General features: G+C 32.9%; 2 pseudogenes; both read right to left on the bottom strand.

Moving 5' to 3' along the window:
- Positions 1-9,133: 9,133 nt before the first annotated feature.
- On the bottom strand, positions 9,134-12,520 carry LOC115964543 (annotated as a pseudogene).
- A 3,303-nt stretch (positions 12,521-15,823) lies between these two features.
- LOC115964542 lies at positions 15,824-19,020 on the bottom strand (annotated as a pseudogene).
- Positions 19,021-21,629: the final 2,609 nt, after the last annotated feature.

The following is a 21,629-nucleotide window of genomic DNA, read 5'->3' as shown; positions in this document are numbered from 1 at the left end:
TTCAAGGCCACAAATTCACTATGATAGAATAGAAGATTTACAATAGATTTTTGCATAAATCTAAAGTTATCTCTTGTAGTACTTACTTACACAACCATGTGCAGCTCTGAATCTATGGACTCTTCTATCTTAATTTGTCGCACACAAACACTCACGTTTGTAACTCTGAGATCCTACTCAAAATTTTAAATCATCAGCTATGTATGATCTTATTACAGTAACTTCAGATCTACTGGTTCTAATAATGTGTAGATGGAATTTTGGAAGTGACTTTGAAAGAAGAAGACACAATACCTTTTAGATCTCAAAAGAGTACCTCCAAATTCATACCAAAATATGCCTTAAGGTTTCCTTTAAACACTAGCAGAATTAGATTAGAAACCGTAATCATTTAATGGGATTAATGGGCTGTTGGACCTTAATTAAATACTATAGATCCATGTCTCGATCGGTCAAACTTGTAACTTCCTTTTTCTTGTATTCTAACTTGCAATACCTTGAACATTGTCTACTTATACCTATAGATTTAGAAATTTATATCTAGACAAGTTTGTGTTCATGGTTTACCAATTGTTCTAAACTTTTAGAACCTAACACGGTGGAGTTTTAATAATCCTTCAATGAACCTTCCCAAAACAATGAGGTATTGGATTAATCATTTTTACTATTCTCGCTTCCCTTTTAATTTATGTCATCCTTTTTATTTTTCAACAAAATCCCCTTTCCCTTTTAATTTATGTCATCCATTTTATATTTCCAAGTAACCCCCCTCCCCTTTTAATTTATGTAATCCCTTTAATTTCTTGCACAATCCCTTTCCCCCTTTACTTTCTTTCACACACACACACACTATACCTAGACACCTAAATAAAAAATGATGTTCTATTTCATCCTTCTTAAATGGCTTTTAAACCTCAAATAGAGCACAATATGGGTATGTCTCATGAGATTGATTGATGACTTAGAACTCTTGTTTCTTTATGATGAAGAACCCATGAGACTTGAAAGAGATTAAAATCTATTTAAGGGGAACATAAAAATAACACTTTTTAATCAACCTTAACAATATTCAGCTTTTTACTTTTATGTCATTTAAATTTCTGCACTTTACTTTCCTTGCCATTTATTTTTTGCACTTTAATTATTATTGTTGTCTATTTACATTCATCATCATTAATGTTGCCATAAAATAAGTGTGCTTGTATAAAACTACTCCTCTACACACTATCCTAAGGAAATGCTTTTTAAAAATCTTTTCCGACATTTTTCTCAAAAATGAAGTCTTTCAAATAAAAAAGAGAGTTTTCTAAAAAAAATGCTTTCCTAAAAATAAAAATAAAAATAACCTTTTTTTTAAAGAGTTTTCAAAAAAAAAAAAATTCCTTTCAAAAAAGGGAAATTCGAAATTAATATGTATTCAAAAATGTTTTTCCAACATATTAAAAAAAGTGGTTTCAAAATGATGTTTCTTCAAAAAAAAAAAAAAAAAAAAAAAAATCTATGCTTTCAAAAAATGTGTTTTACCTCGTTAAATTTCCCTTCAAGGAAATGTTTTCTCCCTTTTTTTTAAAATCCTATATATATATATATATATATATATATATATATATATATATCTTTCAAAGAAAAAGTGTTTTTATCATGTTAAAAAATGTTTCTTTTTAAAAGAAAATGTTTCAAAAATCTTCTTCTTCTTTTTTTAAATCCGAAAATTGTGTGTGTATGTGTGTTTTTTTTAAAATAATTCTTCTACCACGTTAAATAAAAAAGGATTTTTTTTAAAAAAAAATGTTTTTCTCAAAAACCTCTCAATAAAACTTTTTCTAAAAAAAAATAAAAATTTGTGCTTTTCTAAACTAATAAAAGTTGACATTTAATTTTCTTCATACATTTTAATTTTGAGCCTTTTCTTAGAATAGCTGTAGTTAAGGATTCATGTCCATGGCTCATTTCTCATGAGTCTTTGAACACCCTATAAACTTACATTGTTCCTATCATTTTCATTGATACTGAATGTTCAAATAGTGTATAAAATACCTTGAATGTTTAAACCCCCAATTTACAAATTACCATTTCAAGCTAAATATCAAACAATATATGTGCGGAAAATAAACATAAGCTTATATAGAATTGATAAACAATCTAAACCAAATAAAATCACATCCACAACAGAAATTAAATGGCGAAGATTAAGAGAAGAGGGAAGCAAACATAAAGATAACACAATGATGTGTTATCAAAAAGGAAACCGAAACTCTCGATGTAAAACCTCTTCGCCGCCCTCCAAGCGGTAAATGATCCACTAAAGAATGAAGTTAGGATACATAAACAACAGAAGACCCTCCAAGCCTAATCTACTCAGTGTACCTAAGCCCTTCAAGCTTTTTGCTCCAACGAGGTTGTGTTGAACCTTTGTCTTCTTTAGCTTACCGGATTCCGCTATAACCCATAGCATTAACCATTTTGAATTGGTCCCTTTCTAATCGCTTCCTAAGCACCAAATAGCCTTCTCACAAATATAGGTATGATGAGAAAAGGTTTTGGCTAATAGACCTCTCAAGGATATAACAATGGAAAGGGTGAGAGTTAAGGAATTTAAAGAGTCACTATGTAAAGATTGTGGATGAGTCAATCTTGTTTTTCTCTAGGGTTTCTCTCTCAAATTCCTATCTGGAAGCTCTCAATATTTCGTGGGTGTAAGGGGTATTTATACTAGAGTGAAAAAGGAATGCGAAGGGTCATTTTTTATTAACAGAGTGGACTGGCGACTTGGTCTTACAACATAACTAAGTCGCTAGTCTGAGCCACGAGCTAACTAAATGGCCAATCTGGACTTTTTGTCCTGTAGTGGTATAGCTGACATGACGGTTCAGCTTCTTTGCATGCTTCACTCGTGTGCATCATCTGACGGCTTGCAAGCCGCAAGCCATCCGCGAGATCTAGCCGTGAGTCCCTACTTCACTACGCAGTCTTAAGCATTTTTTCACACTCTTTCACATAATACCCTTACATGAATCCCACCTAAACACAGAGTTACTAATGGCTAAATTACAAGCAAATTTGGCACGGAATAAAGCCAATAAGATAGTTGATTAAATTCAACCTTACAGGCACTAATGAGCTTTATTTGTCATCTTTTTTGCATGATGAAAATGAGAAAAATGTGGATGATAACAAAGTACTATTCTTCCAACTCCATCTCTCTTTGTTGAGTTATTAGCTTGCCTACTTATGATAGCTAGTTCTTGCATGCTATATATATATATATATATATATATATTAAATATTCTATTAACATGTTTTGAATGTTCTCTCTCATGCAACTTATGTGTATACCTCACACGTCTTGATTGTAAATATTCTTTAGAGTTAATATTCACATGTTAGCTATATGTAAATATTTACTCACATGTATATATGTATATTATTTGCAAAAAAGAAAAAAGAAAAACCTTTTAAAAATTTCAAAATGCCAGGTATTCTATTTCTTCACAAAAATATAATGTTTGAAATGAATTAAAACTAGGTATTATCTTTGGATAGGCGTTGTGGGGTGTCTAACACCTTCCCCACACGTAACCAAACTTCCAAGTTCAAGATCTTTGGTTCAAGATTTTTTTGGTTTGCTTTAGTTAATGAACCCTTGAAACTTGGTTTATTTAATTAGGTAACCTAAAATGAATTATACCTTTAGGTGACCAGTCACATCTAATACAAAACCAATGGTTGGTGGTGATTCTTAAAATAAAAATAAGAAAAATGGACTCACATACACACACTCCACTTTAGAGACACAAGCACACAAGAGTCACGTTACCAAAGATTCAATGTGAGACTAAACCTTATGAGGAGAAAAAAATTAGGCCATCCACAGGTCGCACCGCACCATGTATAGGCCTAAGTATACCTCCAAAACTTTTGTATCTTTTCCAATGGCATTAATCACCAACTATCATGCCAAGGGCGGCTACACATTGAGTTCAAGGTGTTCAAATGACCACATTAGTTTTCAAAAGAAATATATATATATATATATATATATATGTATATATATATTTGCAGAAAAATAAGAATTATATACATAATTATTTTTAAACTAATCTATCTTAACCACCCTAATAGAAAATATTGAACACCTTAATTTGAGAATCCTAAAGATTTGGGTTCAAAAAATATAATCTTGGCCCCACAAATATTCTTAACCCATTAAACAAAAAATTAAAAGTCCAAATGACAATAATAGCAGCCAAAATAGCCATAACAACAAGAAGAAAAGAATACCAACAAATGAACAAAAATGTACCATGACTTTTGAGTGGAATTTGTATTTTACTTTTGTATTAGAACCTCATTTTCTCTCTCTCTTGTCTATATGTTTTTTTTTCTTCAAAAAAAATTTAATTGTCCCATATTGCTTAAGAGGGTGTGTTGAGTATAGTATAATGTCACCATAGCTTTTAAGTAGAGTTTGTGGTGTACATTTGTATTAGAATCTCATTCCCACTCGATTGTGTGTGTGTGTGTGTTTTTGTCTCTAAAAAAAAGGTTAAAAAGGAAGGTAAATGTCTTACATTGCTTAAGAGAGTATGTTGTGTATAATATAACTTATCCCTTTCTCCCTTAAAAAGTTGTCATGACTTTTGAGTGGAATTCATGGTGTATCTTTGTATTAAAACATTATTCCCTCTACCTTGTGTATGTGTTTTTGTTTCTAAATTAAAAATTAAATTTTTTTGAATTTACTAAATTAATCTTAATCATTTACATTTTGTAAATTTTACACAAATATATATATATATATATATATAACTTATCTATGATTCTATGTAACCTAAAAGATTACTAATAGGATGGATAAATACATTTATTTTCTTTAATATTAATTAGTTTAAGTGGTGCATTAATTTTTTAAGTATAATGAAATTTCATTGATGTTATTTTTCTAAGATTTACATGAGAAATAATTTATTTGAAATCTATTATTCTTCCTCAAATTTAGTAGTTTTTGCAAAAGTTGAAACAAAGTCTAATAAAATATAAATTTAATGATACACAATAAATAATATAAAAAATAAATAATATTTGAAAAATATTTTCATTTTTAATGTATCAAAATGATATTTGCATGCTTTAGTGGGTATGAGACATTTATCTAATATCAATCACTATATTATGCAGTTTTTAAATTTGTAAACACAAACAGTATGATCAAATCATTGCAACACTCTTATAATCTTTTTATTTTGTCTATAATGCAAAACACCCATTTGATTTGTTGTAAAATATTTTATGAAAATTATTTTTAGCATTTTACTGTATTTATTCTCTATAAAATTTTGTCAAACCTAAAACTATTTTCCATTGACTATAAATTTCATTGTAAAATGTTTTATCTTTAAAAACTTAGTAAAACATTTTATAAAAACATAGTGGCTCTCCATCCTTCTGGTGGGGTCATCAATTCAATGGCTAGTGTTGGCGGTCTAATTACCGAAGCCTCCAATCTGGTCATCAGAGCCACTCATCCGGCATTGATTTTGGTGGTTTGTGATTAAAAAATTTTACATATTTGCCAAACACCTGAAATTTTTTACCGTGAAACAAACAGAACATAAAGATTTCAAATTTTCACCATAAAAATTATTAAAATATTGGAGGAAACTAAGTATAAATCTCTTAGCCTTAGATTAGTCACCCTACCGTACACTCTTACAGCCCATTTAATCTTATGAGAGAGATCAAAAACCCAAGAAAAAAAGAAAAGAAACCACAATCTTTCCTCTTTCCTTCAACTCTACCCCTACCAATGGTTTTTAGACTCGAACCGGACCACCCTGCCACCCTACTTTGCACTCCTAAAACCCATTTAATCTTATGAGAGAGAGCAAAAACCCAAGAAAAGGAAAAAAGAAACCACATTCTTTTATCTTTCCTTCACTCTACCCCCAACCTATGGTTTTTAGACCCAAACTGGACTACCTAGTCTAACTGGGTTAACCAGGAACCAGCTTAAAGACAGATTTTTTAGCACCAAAAACTGAACATTACACTAAAGTTCGTGAACCACTCGAATCATGGCTGAACCGTCTGGTTTCTAGGACTGGACATGGTTCAAAACAAGCTCAATATTTGAAAAAATAAGTTAAAGTTTCAAATGGTAGGAATAGAACCTGAAAACTAAGCTTCTTATGCAATAAAATGAAGGCATATTACTTTTAACTTAAGTTTCGAAAATTTAGATATATTAAAAAAAAAAATCTAATAGTCTGACTATAAGATATATTTTTTGATATATAATTAAAATTATAAATATTTTATTGTGATTAATATACTTAACATTATTATATGTAAAAAATCAAAATTATTTTATTGTTTAGGTATTATTTTATGTATCTAAAAAACTAATATTTTTATATTTGAAGGATTAAGTGTAATTATACTTTTATTTTTTTGTGTTGTATTTTTTTTTAATATAAGTTATGAAAATGTACTTGAAAATTATTTAATTTCTCTATAATCTTGTTCTTTTAAATCAAAATTACTCATTTTTACAAATTTGTTATATTATTTTGCATTTTTTAAATTAATTATGACATCATCACGGTCCAATCTCGATTAGACATCAGTCTAACCATAAAAACCTTGAATTTCTTTCTTTTACAGTTCTATGAATAGTTCGAGTCTAAAAACCATACCCCTACCCCTACTACCCCTACCCAAACTTATACAATGCCTCCGAGGTGGAGACCCTGCCCCAAAGCCATTCAAGATGGACAAACTTTGGATGATCTAAGAAAATTCATGGTAGTTGACAGGGCCATCGTTAAGACAAGGGCATACCTAGACCAAGCTCACTTGAATGCTACCAACTTGGTAGTGAGGAATGTAGTGATCTTTTCGAACGCTGTCGAAATGAGCACTTGGGAAATTTTGCAATGACTACAACTTCACCGAGAACGTGATGGTTTGGAAGGGTCTATCAAGGGAAAAAAAAAAAAACACACACACACACACACACACAATATCAGAGACACTGCTGACGATCAAGGCCTCACAATTCTTAAAGCATAAGGTGTTTCAAGATTGTAGTTGGCCATTTTATTTGACTATTTTAGTTTTTTTTTTTTTTTTTTTTTTAATTTGACATTGAAACAACTATGGAACAAAGAACATAAATATATTCAATTACAATAATTTAGTGTCAATATGCATTGTTGGCTTTTGAGTGGAGTTGTGATATGCCTTTGTGTTAGAATCTCTTTTCCTCTCCCTTGTGTGTGTGTGTATGTGTTTTTGTTTCTAAAAAAAAAGGGTAATTGTCCCACATTACTTAAGAGAGTACGTTGTGTATAGTATAACTTGCCTCACTCTCTCTTAAAAGTTATCATGATTTTTGAGTGAAATTGTAGTGTGCCTTTGTATTAGACCCTCTTTCTATCTCCCTTGTATGTGTGTATTTCTAAAAAAATGGTAATTGTTCCACATTACTTAAAAAAGTATGTTGTGTGTAGTATAACTTGTGTCACCCTTCCTTAAAAGTTACCTTGGCTTTTGAAAAAAGTTATGGTGTGCTTGTTTTAGCCATATCACGTAGATTATATACATTTCATGATGCTTCTTTTGCAATTATTAGAATGTCATTTTTGAGCAATTTAATTTTTAAAATAAAAGCCATTTTACAGATTTTGAAATTATCAAAATTTACGTAAAGTTAAAATTCAAATAATAATAGGTCAAAATAGAATTTAAGGGCATGATAGTTTTTTACTTTTTTCCTTAATTAAAATTATGGTTTTGATCAAGGATGGTATTAAAATAAGCATGCATGGGATTAAACTTGGTTAAGTTTAATTGGTACTTGAATGATTAATTAAATATCGACATAAAGCTTAATTCTCATTGTTTTAAATGGTAAATAATTGTGGACAAGTGAACATGGGATAATCCTAAGAGATAATGTAGAATTTTTTTTATTTAGTAAAATATTTATTTTTCTCCATAGTTCTAAAAATTAATTCTAATTAGGGTGAACCTAATCAATAAAAATTAAGATTGTGCAAAGGTCATTATGACTGAATTTAGACTCCAACATGTTAGACTTGGTGCAGTGTAACATTGCTAACTGCTAAGATTAAGGTGGCGTTTGATACGGGGAATCTACGTTAATCCCAACATTTAGGTTTTTGAGAATGTGATGCCTAGCAATCTAGATGTTTAAAAATGTAACTATTTCTTTGTTTGGTTTGATTTGGAAACTAATAAAATTTTTGAGAATATGAGGTGCTTATATTTGGATTATTTCCAAAAATCTTATCATAATTATTTATTTTTTCTAAAATATCATTTGATTCGTAAATGCAACCTTCTTTTTTAAAAAAAAAAAAATCTTTTTTTATATCTTCCTTCAAATAAATTATGAGAAACAAAATATATATATATATATATATATATATATATATATATATATAAGTCATGGAAAATTCAATAGAACTTTCGTAAAACATTTTTAAAATGAAATATATAATAAAAAAATTTATTTAAATTGTCAATTTTTAATAATTTTTTTTATTTTATTTCTATTGGTTAAAAGATAGGGAGAATGGGTAAAATTGTCAGTTTATACAAAATGTAACTTTATGTAAGCATGTGAATGTGGATACCCACCTTTTTAAAATGGAATCCACATTCCTAATAAGAGCATTGAGTGAGAATCTAGATACTTGATATCTGATTTCCATATGTGATTTGCAACCAAATGTAGGAATTTTTTTATAAGAAAAAATTCAGTGCTATTGTAAAATTGCTTTACATGGAAGACGTCTCTTGAAGAAATAATTTGAGCATTAATATTGAAGAGATATAATTTCAAAGTAAAAATGTTTTGAAGCTACAATTTTTAGGAAGGCATTTACCAAATATTTTAACAATTTACCAACTCTATTTTAAATAAAAATATTGTGCAGAACTTCGCAACCTATGACAAGGCAAATTTAGATTTTGTTCAAGGTAACTTGAGTTGATTTGGTGCTACAATTTTTCCAACCCTTCATTTGGAACAACGAAACCATGTGCAAAGTAAATCTGAATAAGTTAAAAAAAAAATTAAAGATTATATCGTAATTCTCCTACAAATTTAACTAAGTAGGCAATAAGTTGGTATCGCAAACAAGTTCTTGGCTCTTTGCATTGATAGCCCAAACTTCTCACTCATGTCCAAGTCATTAGGCAACATGCGACAAGGCAGTGCCCAATGAAAGCAATGCAATAATTAAGCTAGAACATGTTTAACGGTTGTAAAGGTCTAGATGCAATCTAGGGCACCCTCTGTGACCAGACCCAAATGGGATAAGCTAGAAGTCACATCCTTTGAGGTCTATATTTCTATTTATGAACCTTTTTTGATAAAATTCTTCCACATTATTTGACCACACATAAGGATATTTTGTCCAATAGCTCAAAAATTTATTATTATTATTCGTGATTTCTTGGAGATATAATTGATCTCAATGTCCCCCCTGGATTCATGTGGGACAAGTAATGGTCCAACAGGATGCAATCTTATGCTTTCCTTCACCACCATATCCAATTATGGTAATTTCAACAAATCTGTCTCCTCCACCATTCTATTCATTCCAACTACACGTTCTAGCTCTTCCTGTACATGTTTCATCACTCATGGATACCTCAAGAGTTGAGAAAAGGTCCATTCAATCGCAGCAGCTAAAGTGTCATATGCACCTGAAATCATGTCTATTATGATAGCCTTGATATTTCACCAAACACGTAAAAATTACGTTTTGGATAAAATAAACATGTTTTTAATTTGGACCCAAAACGCTAAACCAAATGGTTGTTATATATGTGATTCGAAAAGATTTGTTCACGTGACGCATTCTATTATGCTTTGCTTTTTTAGCTTTTGTGTGTGTGTGTGTATATATATATATATATATATTGTAACCTGTGGATGATTATATCCTGTACTGTTAGCCATTACATAGGCCAAGTTGATAGCTTAGTGTTCTAGAAAGGATGCAACTACATATTTTAAAACAATAATAAAAGAAGTAGAAATATAAAGAACCATGCTAGAGCGTAACAATTTACACAATTTTTGCACAATTCATCACCTGGTGAGTTGCAAGTGGTGGAGATGTGGACCTACTTAAATGATTAAACCTACCAGTTTTCCTTAGTAGCTCACTACTTATCATGTTAAATTGTAGCAAAATTTGTGCAGATAACTGTGATTCTAGCATTTTTCAAATATAAAATACACGGAAAAACATCATCTTTATCTCATGATATGGTAGCCTTAGAAATCATAATAAACATTATTCTTTTTTTCTTTTCTTTTTTCCTCTTATTTCCTTTTTTCTTTTCTTTTTTTTTTCCTCTTAAGAATTATCACTTACTCTACAATAATGTTTATATTATACACTTTGCCATAATTGTCCTACGTGACAAATTGTAAGTGATGAAAAAGAAAATTGTGAGTTTACGTAATAGTAATAAAAAACTAATCACAATTTGCAACATAGAATAGTTAAAACAAAGTATGTGAAAAGCGTATGGCACTAGTAATATTGTTTACTCCATTAATATGTCTGGCATTCAAGTTAAAACTTCTGGATGGACCCAAATTTATGGAACCAGTTGTTGGCATATATATATATATATATATATATATGCTCTGTCAATTGCAAATAATGTAGTCCTGTGGAAGTGGAATAGGGTGGTAGAAGATAAGATTAGTTGATTACTTATCAAAGTGTAAGGTATTAATATAAGGAAAAATAAAAAGTAAAAAAATTGTTGAGAAAGGGACCAAAACAATAAAATAATAGAAAGAAGAAAACGGGAACTGTATTTATTTATTTAATTTTTTTTTAGGTGAAACAGGAACTTTATTGGCCATGTGTTTTTCAAGGTGGCCATGTCTTTATGCAAGATTTTACGGAGAATTAAAATCTTAAATTTTATTAAGAGGCCATTTGGATGGAGGAGAAGTAGAATAAAATTTATTGAAAATAGGTTAATTTTAAGCCAAATCTATTATACTCTTCATTTCTTTCCCTCAATTCAAACAAACCATAATCATGTCTTATTTTTCATATACCACAACTATAAATTTTAAATAGAAAAATATATCATTCAGAAATATATATATATATATATATATATATAAAACCAATGGTAAGTAGAGTGGGTTCAAGATGTGGGGACTAACATATCTAATATTTCTAAATAAGTTAATAATAATAATAATAATAGACAGGTTTTATCCCAAAAAGGAATAGACGAATTGGATTGGTTTTGGCCATGGTCACTTCAACTAATCATAAAGATTTAAGACTCTGATAAAGTTGGATAGATAGAAACATGAACACCTGTAGATCAAGTGCGCGCCCCAAGGTAAGGAACATAATCAGCTAGATTTAGAAAGCCCCCTACAAGGTCAAGGCCTCCTTAATAAGCACCTTCAAGTGGAATCTATTATCTTTACTTTACCCAAATATCATTCCACATGTGGTTTTCTCAATAAGTTCGCAAACTTTCCCACTATGGTCCACAACCTCATGCGCTGCCGCGGCTTTTTTAAGCGACTGCACCAATGATCCTAGCTCCTCTTTCCTCATAGGTGCAAATGACTATTTTTGAAGCACTAAGAAGTTGCAACGTACATGGTTTCCTAACGTCGCCCCAATATGGACCATACTCAGTGAAAGTCGTGCCCTTGGTGCCATAAGACATGTACTCAAAGGCTTGGAGGTTAGGTCGGCTAGCAAAAATGGTGTCATGGGTCTTTAAAATAGCTCAGCAACTTGAGGAGATGAGATCACAATAGTTGGTACATGACCAAGCCGCAAGGACATGATGGGCCCATATTTTTTCGCTAAGTTTTGGAGGGCACGGTGTGGGAGACACCTAGCATGTGAAGGTTACCTATAATTGGTAAGTAATGAGGACCAGGTGGGAGCACAGGCTCATTTTTGTGGTCCTTTGGCCGTGATAGGATTTGTATGAATGTCCAATCGATAGTAGTAGGAAAATGGCTAATGTCAATGGATACATTTTGGAAATTGAGTCCGCGATGAAAGGTAGGGGATTGAAGAGGTGTTTGGAGATTATAATTTATGAGTCATGTTAGAAAGTGCCCTTAAGGCAATTGTTAATATACCATATTAATAAAGTTTTAACACAATTTTTATGAAAAATATAAAAAGATAACAGAAAAATTAATTAATTAATCATTTTTCCATAATATATTTCTAGAAATAGTTCCTAAATCAATTCCCTTGGTCATTTGTTAACTTTTCTCATAATTTATAAACTCTTGTGAGAGTTAAAAATGACTAATTTGTCTTTTCATTAAAAATAAATAAATACATAGAAGAATCAGAACTCTAGGGTGGCAATATAAACTCGCCCATAATTGTAGGGCAAAAAATTCAACAAAAATGCCATCAGATTGTCACCTCACTCGATCTTGCTAGTCGGCAGTCACCTTTAAAGTCATAGCTTATACAAAAACCAAATCTCTTCTCTCCCTCCTAAGATAAAATTTAAAAAGCAAATGAACACATCACATATTCCTAAAATTTTTATTGAAAATAAAAAAAGTAATTGATTTTTCACCAATTTTTATGTTTTCCATAAAAGTAATATCAAAATTTTTTTTAAATGATCCATTAAAAAATATCCTAAGGACACCCGTCAGCCGAACTCTAATCTAAAATTTGAAAAGTCACATTTGTATTTCTAGGTGGGCCCAAACATTAGTCGAGCAAGGCAATCGTCTAAGGTCCAAGCTACCAATCCCCAAATTTTAAACAATAAATATATATTAATTAAATTCAAAATATTAACTATTAAAAATTATATTTTTTATAAAATATAAATAAATAAATAAAAGCTAATGTTAGAAATACTATAAATTTTGACATGTTACAAATCACAAAAAAAAAAAATAATAATAATAATAATAATATTGACACTCATCTATATATACAATAAAACTGAAGCATTTGACTTTTTATTAACTTCATGAAAGCTTACCACACAAGTTTTGAGGCTTTCACAATTTTTTACATCTTTATTTTATTTGTTTATTTATTTTATTTTTTAACTAAATTTGATTTAAAAACCCAAAAATCACACATGCATAGTTGTCAGTATTGTATGATATGCAATATGTATCATATTGTGTAAAAAAAATTTCGTATCACGAAGGTGTATCATCTCATGAATCGTCCAATGCATAGGTACATATCGTATAAATTATATCATATTGTTGAATAGTATAATATACAAATATGTGGGTTTAAAATTTGTTTCTCTATTAAAATCTGTCATTTTATTTTAGTTAACCAAGTTGTTAGACTTTTTCTAACAAAAAATTATTGGGATATATACTTAATTGAGTCCAATAAAATAAAATGTCCATGAGTATTTATTCCCCCTCCTCTTTCTCTTACAAAATTTGGACGATACCCATACACTTCACTTTCATATTTGCAAATTTATTTTCTATTATATGAATAATGTATTAAATGAAAATATAATAATAATTATTATTATTATTTTGTTATTATTGCTAGAAGTCTAAGAAGCTAGAATGCTAAGAAAAAATATTAGAATAAAAAAAAATAAAGAAAGAGATAGTAAATGTTAATGATGATGAAGAAAATGTCAATGAAAAAAAAACTTTGGAAGATGATGAACATGATGATAACATTGATTTAAATGGAGTTAATTAAGCAAGATGATGAAAAAAAAAATCTTATTTTGACTCGTATATCATGTATTATCACTTTTAAGTTTAATCAATTTAAATGTGTATGTTATAAACATATGATTATTTGATTTATTTAGATAGATTTGTTAAATATTATTACATAAGTAATTATTAAATTGGACATTAGTGGAACATATTTTGAATTTATAATGAATATATTTTTTTGTATATGTATATCTATAATTTTTTTTATAATTTTATTAAATATGTGTATTTCACAATACATGATACAATACGATACACAATACATAAAATTAAAAAAAAACCAAGTTACATTATGACAACTATGCTTGTGGATTCCAGTTAGCTTAACTGATAAAATTTCTGATGGTTAAATAAAAAATTTGGGGTTCAATTCCTGCCTATACAAAAAACTGATTGGTATTTTAGTCTGATAATAAAGAGCTATCATTAGGAGCAAATGTCATAGGTTGAAATTCTCTAATAAAATAAAATTATTAAAAAAAAAAAAAAAAAAAAAAAAAAAAAAGAACTATGCTTGCATGAACCACACTACCAGCGGCTCCACTCTAAGATGAAAGTCATTGAATTAACGTGAATTTTCCTCTGAAGCAGCACTATCGCTCAAAGATTTGTCTCTTAATACTAATAGCTCTCTTCACCCTTTTAGGGCAATGATATTGTGACAAGAATCAAGAAGGTTATGACAAATAAAAGGCAAAGTTTTCCAGAATTTCAGATGGCTTAGCTAGGTTTTACAGGTTTCCATCTATTAATTAAACCTACCCCTCAACCCGTTTTAATCAGGTTTCCTTCACACAAACCCACTACAGACCCAAATCTTAAAAGATCGGATCTGTTATTGATTGAGCTAGTTTAGACCAGTCTAATTTTGTCTGGTTCGAGTAGGCTTGGACAATCCTAGTTGCAGTATCCTCAAATATTCCTTTTTTTTCTTTTTTTTTTCTTTCCACATAAAATAAGCAGAGAGAGAGAGAGAGAGAGAGAGAGATATTATAATTAACACTAAAAGCAAACCAAAACTAAAAAAGTAAAATTTTCCCAAAGGTTATATTGTAATTCTCTTAAAAATTTAGTGTTCAATTTGGATACACTTATAAGTCAACTTATTACTTATTTTTTTCTACTATTTGTAAATCTCATGTGAGTCAACTACTTATTTTATTTAACTTTTGCTTATTTTTCCTACTATTTTGTGGAGCTCAAGTAGGTCACCTACTTATTTTATTTAACTTTTACATTTTATCAAGATTACTTTCAACTATAAATAAGTTGTTCCCAAATGAAAACTTAACCAAGTAGGGCTATGGTCAGCAAAGATGGATTTTGATATTGGGCAGCAGCAGGTGGTGCTAATCCTATGGGATGGTGTATGGCAATGATGGCTTGGCTGATGGTTGCTTTATGTGTGGGCTTGGTGGCTTGAGTGCAAGGCAGTGCTGGGTTGCTATGATGATGATATGTTGTGCTAGTCATTGGGCTGGTTGCTGCTTGCAGAATGCATGGACTTGTGTGAGTGGGCTGATGGTAGTTACTTGAAGTGCTATAAATGGGCATGCTATGTGGGTTGTGATGCTGATGAGAAGGGCTTGGTAGGAGCTAAACCTTCTAAATGTGCTGGAACAAGTGTGTGGGGGCTACTAGAGCATGGGCTGAAGCCCCATGATGTGTTGAGACATGGGCTGGCATGTGCAAAGTGTGCAGCAACAATAATTAGTAGTTACCGAGCAATTCCTAGCTTTCTAGATGTTTGGACCTATTGTGTAGGGACTAGAAACTTGGAGAGCAAGCCAAGACAGCATCAGTTGAAGGTGTCATAAGTCGAACCACATGTGGGAGCAAGTCTTGGACAGGGGGCAGTTACTTGTATTCTGGCTTAGAGAATTTCATGTGTATTCTCCTGACTTCCTTTGTACTTGATATTAAGTAATAAAGGTTGGAGTTGGTACACTGTAAATACTGTGTGTGCAATGTGTGTGTGAATTCTCGTTATAATTCTATTTTGAGTGTTACTACAATGTGTGTGTGGTGTATTGGCTGAGACTAAGTCAAGGGCTTAGTGCCATCACAGGCAGAAAATTTAAAAGAAAAATTGACCCTGTGACAATAAGTTGGCATGGCAGACAAGTGCTTGGCTCTCCACATTGCTAGCCCAAACTTCTCACTCATGTCCAACTCATTAGGCAAAATGCCAGGGGGGAGATCCCAGTGAAAGCAATGCAATAATTGAGCCAAAACATATTTAACAGTTGTAAGGCCCAACCAGACCCAAATGGGATGAGCTGGAAATCACGACTTCTGAGGTCTATATTATTATTCATAAACCTTTCAGGGTAAAATTCTACCACATTATCTGACCACGCATCAGGATCTCGTCCAATAGTCCAAAAATTTATTATTAGTCTTGATTTCTTGGATACATAATATCCATTGATCTCAATGTCCTCCATGGATTCATGTGGGACTAGTAATGGTGCAACAGGGTGTAGTCTAAGCTTTCCTTCGCAACCATATCCAAGTATGTTAAGTTTTTCATATCTGTCTCCTCCACCATTCTTTTCATTCCAACTACACCTTCTAGCTCTTCTTGTACATGTTTCATTACCCGTGGATGCCTCAAGAGTTCGGAAAAGGTCAACTCAATTGCAGTAGATGAAGTGTCATATGCACCCGAAATCATGTTTATTATGATTGCCTTGATGTCTGTCCGATTGATTATGTATACATGTTCATCATGAGGATTCATGGGTTGGTTCATCAAAGAAAGTAACACATGTATAAAATCACTGTGACGATTTTGTTGACCACTAGAAATTTGTTCAATTTCTTCGATGATATTCTCCAAGACTAAATCCAGATCCCTACTCACTTTCTTCATGCGCCGTGTCATTCCCTGAAAGCATTAAATGGCTAGAAAATCACTAAACCAACAATACCAGTTCTCAAAATGTAAATCATTGAGGAAAACATGTCTAAAAAGAGTGTGTAGTTAGGGTGTCACCAAAATAAACCTAGCAAATTGAAGTAGTAATTATCTGCGTGCATGGGTGGTGCTACAGCAGCTACTCAATACAACTGGAAACCCGCTCCAATATGAGCTTTCTCCACATATAATTCATGCAAAATGCAATCATACCATGCATGTCAAGAGCAAACTTAAGAAATGAAATCCATTTCGTGACCACTAAGTGATTCGAAAAGGTTTTTTCACACGTGTTCAGCACATTTATGGTGTTTTTTTTTTTAAAAAATACGAAGATCATACACCAAGTTGGTAGCATAGTATTTTCGAAAGGTTAGAAAAGTAACAAAACACATTTTTCTCAAAAAAATAAAAATAAAAATAAAAGAAGTAATAATTTAGAATACGTGGAAAAATGACGTCTGATCATATTACCATGCAATGGGGACATAAATTAGAAAGCTTTTGATTTTTTGATTTTTTTTGGTATTCTTTCTTTACTCTTAAGAATAATCATATTTTATTATTCTTGAGAGTAAAGAAAGAACCAAATAATAATAATAATAATAATTCATGCAAAATGTAATTATACCATGTATGTGTGTGTGGCATTGAAGCCAAGACTCATGAATGAATCCAAATTTCACTACAACAAAATGTATCTTTGGTGACAAAATTTAGTGAGGAAATTTTTTTTGTCACCAAAACATAACATACAATGACAAAATATAGATTTTGTCGCCATTTATAAAAAAATAAATAACTTTTGGTGACAAAATTTTATTTTTGTCGCTATTAGTTCTAGTCAAGGTTAGATGCCAATTAAAAAATTGTGGTGTGAAACTTATTTGCTTTAAGGTGGCGGAAATTTCTGTCGTTAAATGTATAACATTTTGGTGACAAATAATTCCATCTCTATAAATTTGTTGGGAACATATTAGGTGCCAAAAATAGGTTCGTCATGGAAGGCCTCCTCTAGTAAAGAATTAATTTGTTGCTAAAGCGTGCCCACTTTACCTTTAGTATTAGGCTTTGTTTGAGAATTCAAAAGGGAATGAAATGAAATGGAATGATTACTAATGAATAAAAAATGAATGGAATTAAATTAAGTTATCTTGTTTGGATGTTTTAAAATAAAGGAATTGAAAAAAAATGGAAGGTAAGTAACCTTGTTTAGGAGTAGGGATGGCAATTTTTCCCCGCTTCACTTGACCCGCCCCTCCCGACTTCGCCCCACGTGAGTTTTCCACACCCCGCAAAGGTGGTGGGGTGAGGATGGATTTAGACTTTTTAGACCTGTCCTGCCCCCACATTGCTAAGGATTATTGTAAGGACCTAATTTGAATTCCTAGCCCAATAAGTAGATGGACTGAGGCCCAAAAAGCCCAAAATAAAGAATTTGTAGAGAATGGGTTGGAAAATTGGACTCTAATGAATTAAACTAACACAAAAATAGGTTTAGATAACAAGAAGATGTAAATGAACAGGTTTATAATGAAGAAAAACGTCCTCGACAAAGTCTGAGGAGATTTGTCCTTATATATTTCTTTTAGATTTGATTACAAAGTCAATTCTTGATGCTACACAGTAGATTTCTTTTTTTTCTTTTTTCCAACCCCCTAGTCTCATTGCCACCCTCTTCTTTTATGGTGTCTCTTCTTTTCATCTCCACCTTCCACGTGCATGTCAGACTGTTGGTGTTGATACTTGTTCCATCAGCCTCCCCAAGTCCTCATGTAATAGTTTAAAGGCTCAAATCCACTGTTCAACTATCACCTCCACATTAATGCGGTCAAAAAGTTAGCTGCAGTACATTTAATGCGAAGGCAACAACTTTCTCCTAAGATATTTTTAGGATTTTTCCCTGTTTGATGTCACTGCCATTCATATCTGTGCCAATGGAACTTCCTAGAATGTTACCCAGGACGACAGACAAACTTTTCGAACCTTAACATTGGTTAGCAGAGGATGTGCTTATCCTCGGCCCACTCCTAGAGCTGTTATGACCAAGACTAATTTCTCTACTTACTAATGTAGTCTCTTCTGACAAAGATATCCCCTCTTCAGACAGACAAGACCTCGTCCTCAGATTGGGCCACAAGCCTAATATATAAATAGATAACGAATTTCTGGGCCAAATATCTCTACAATAGTCCCTCAAAATTCTTCTTTCTGGCTCCTCGGCAAGAATGGAGGATTTTGATGTCACCTTAGCCAGTCCGTGCCTATCAAACATCACCTTTGCCGAAGCAAACACCTTTTTAACTACCTGAGACATGCTCCTGATGCTTCTGCTTATGAGATGCACTCCTCATTAAATTTTTACGACCGCATGTCCCCCACATTCGATGGTACGATGCAAATCCAACAACTGAGAACTCTACTGGGACTTGGGTGGGAACTTTCCCACTCTATAGCTTTCTCTTTGATATAAATATCACTTTAATCAATCCTTCATCTTACTTTAGCATTCACTTTAGCTCTAGCGTTCATACACTGAACTTGCCAACTCTCTTAACTCACTCGTGCCTCTACAAATATTAAAATCTATCCGAGGATACCTTCCTTATTTCTGTAAGTCTTCACAAATCTCTACACTTTATTTTTCCATATATTTTTCTGTTTTTCTTACTTTACCTTTCCTCGGCTCCATTCTCTCCTTTCAACCTCTCTAGTTCTCTCTAAACCCTTCTAGAAATGGGTAGATTTAAGAGTTTGGTAGATTCTGAGGAGAGAATAGGAAACTTTAGGGCTCAATATAGGATTCCCCCAGGAGTAGGCATTAGGTATTGTAAAGAGAGACAATGGCATGAAGACAGGCAAGAGGGAGAGGTAGTAATCCCAATAATTGCCTTCATAGAGGGCAGGATGAGGATCCCTATGGGCACTATAACCAGGGATTATCTTAGGGCCCATAGGTTAGCTCCTACCTAGTGCGCCCCAAACATGTTTAGGATCCTAGGTTCTGTAGATGCTCTCAATGAAAGGATGGGGTTAGGACTTACCCACCACAATATTAATTGGGTCTACAACCTCCATCACCTAAAGGGCCAGGGGTATTACTTGAAATCTAGGTACCCTGAAGTTAGACTCAGTCAATGCCTGCCTGAGTCCAACAAAGGCTAGAAAAAAGACTTCCTGATCATGTAAGGAGATTGGCATGATTGACTTCCCTGCCCAACGAGAGAGGGACAACCAGGTGGTGTCTTAGACCTAGGATGGTTATGCTTGAAGTTAAACCTTCTGCGTTCTTCTTTTCTCTTTTACTTGTACTTGAAATTTTCTATAATTTACATTGTTTTGTTGTTTTTGTTGTTGTTGTTATTTTTTTATTTTAATGATAGTTTTTGTCCTTCCTAATGGTGTTGCAGACAAAAACGTTGTTGTCCCAAACTTCAACCTTGTGAATCAAGCAAGCGTAGACAAGATCCTTAAGGCTGAAGTGTTCATTCACACAAACGGACAACTAAGGGCTGCTCATCTTATTCTGGATTACACGTCAATCTCCAACGCCTTCCAAGCACCGAAGTGCGTAATCAAGGCAAGAGACCCACGTCTACAAAGGATTAGTGTAGCCAATCTAGGGTTTCTTATTATCGGTTCAGTCTCATAGGGCACACTTGCCACGGTCCAATTCCAGAGGGCATCCCTAGGGTCACCTAGCCACCACAGCATACAGCCGAGGAGGAAACTTCTTCTCATCCCGCTTTTATAAAGGAGAAGGAAGAAGAAGAAGTAGTAGAATTGTCAGATTCCAAAGACGAATTTGGCATCTTAGACCAAATCTTATTCCGAGAGGCCTTTCCTATTGACCTCGGCCCTCCTTCCCTAGCCTCAGCTAGTCTTTAACAATAAACTCATGACACCTCTACTAATATAGGCATCCAATGCAAATAAAGGTCTACCCTCTAGGAGCTATTGGAGTCTCAACCAGGGAGGGATGCCTTAAGGAAGGCACCTTAAACCAGGCTCCCCACTCCTCCACCCATCCAACCAATCCAACCTGATCCAGCCAACCATAAGAGGAAAGGGAGAAGAAAGGGAAGGACATGATAGAAGTTAGGAAAAAACAACCTCCCTGAGAGGCCAAATCTCAAAAGGGGCCTAAGCAACCTCGGACTATGCAAACAAGGTCCACCACTAAAGGGGAAAGAAGGGTTGACCACCTAACTACAGCCCCTGTCTAGGCCCCTCGCATAGAGCTGGATGGAGCTCCCCTTTTTAGTGATACCTCCATTCAAGACTTCCAGCAGGACATGGCTGCATATGTAGCAGATGCAATGGAGCAATCCCTACTTTTACCCATGGACATGGCTGATCTCAAATCCATGAAGGAGCATGAAGTCTTCCACTGATTAAAAAGGGACTTGGCCATGGTAAGCAAGTTTTTAAGTTTAGTTAAGTTTTCTTCTTCTGACTTTTTTTTTTTTAACTGTATTTCTCTTCCTGTCTAGGCCATCCAAGTAACCTTTAGGGCCGAGGAGATGGTGAACTACCCTTATCGGAGGATAAAGGAAGGAAGATAGCAGCCGTGAATGCCTTCCATGTGGCTAAAAAAAGTAATTAGGAGCTGAAGAGTAAACTGCAAGAGGAGAAGAAAGAGAGAAAAAGTGCCACTGCTGCCCTGAACACTGTGGAAAAGCAAGCCAAAGGCCAAAGGGTGCTTCTGCGTAATGCTAAGGACCAGTTGGCCACCTCCAAGAAGCAGATCACTACATTGAAGAAAAAAATGAAGGAGCTTAAGAAGGCCAAGGCTCAAGTTGAAATGGCCAGGGAGAAGGCTAAGCAATATGGGTATAACATTAGGGGGGCTGAGACCGAGGATGCCCTTAGAGCCGAGGTTCCAGGGGTATGTAGGCTTTACTACACTCAAGTGTGGGATGAAAC

The sequence above is a fragment of the Quercus lobata genome, chromosome 10 (genome assembly GCF_001633185.2).
Source record: "Quercus lobata isolate SW786 chromosome 10, ValleyOak3.0 Primary Assembly, whole genome shotgun sequence".
NCBI classification, from domain to species: domain Eukaryota; kingdom Viridiplantae; phylum Streptophyta; class Magnoliopsida; order Fagales; family Fagaceae; genus Quercus; species Quercus lobata.
This window is presented reverse-complemented; position numbering and strand designations above follow the sequence as displayed.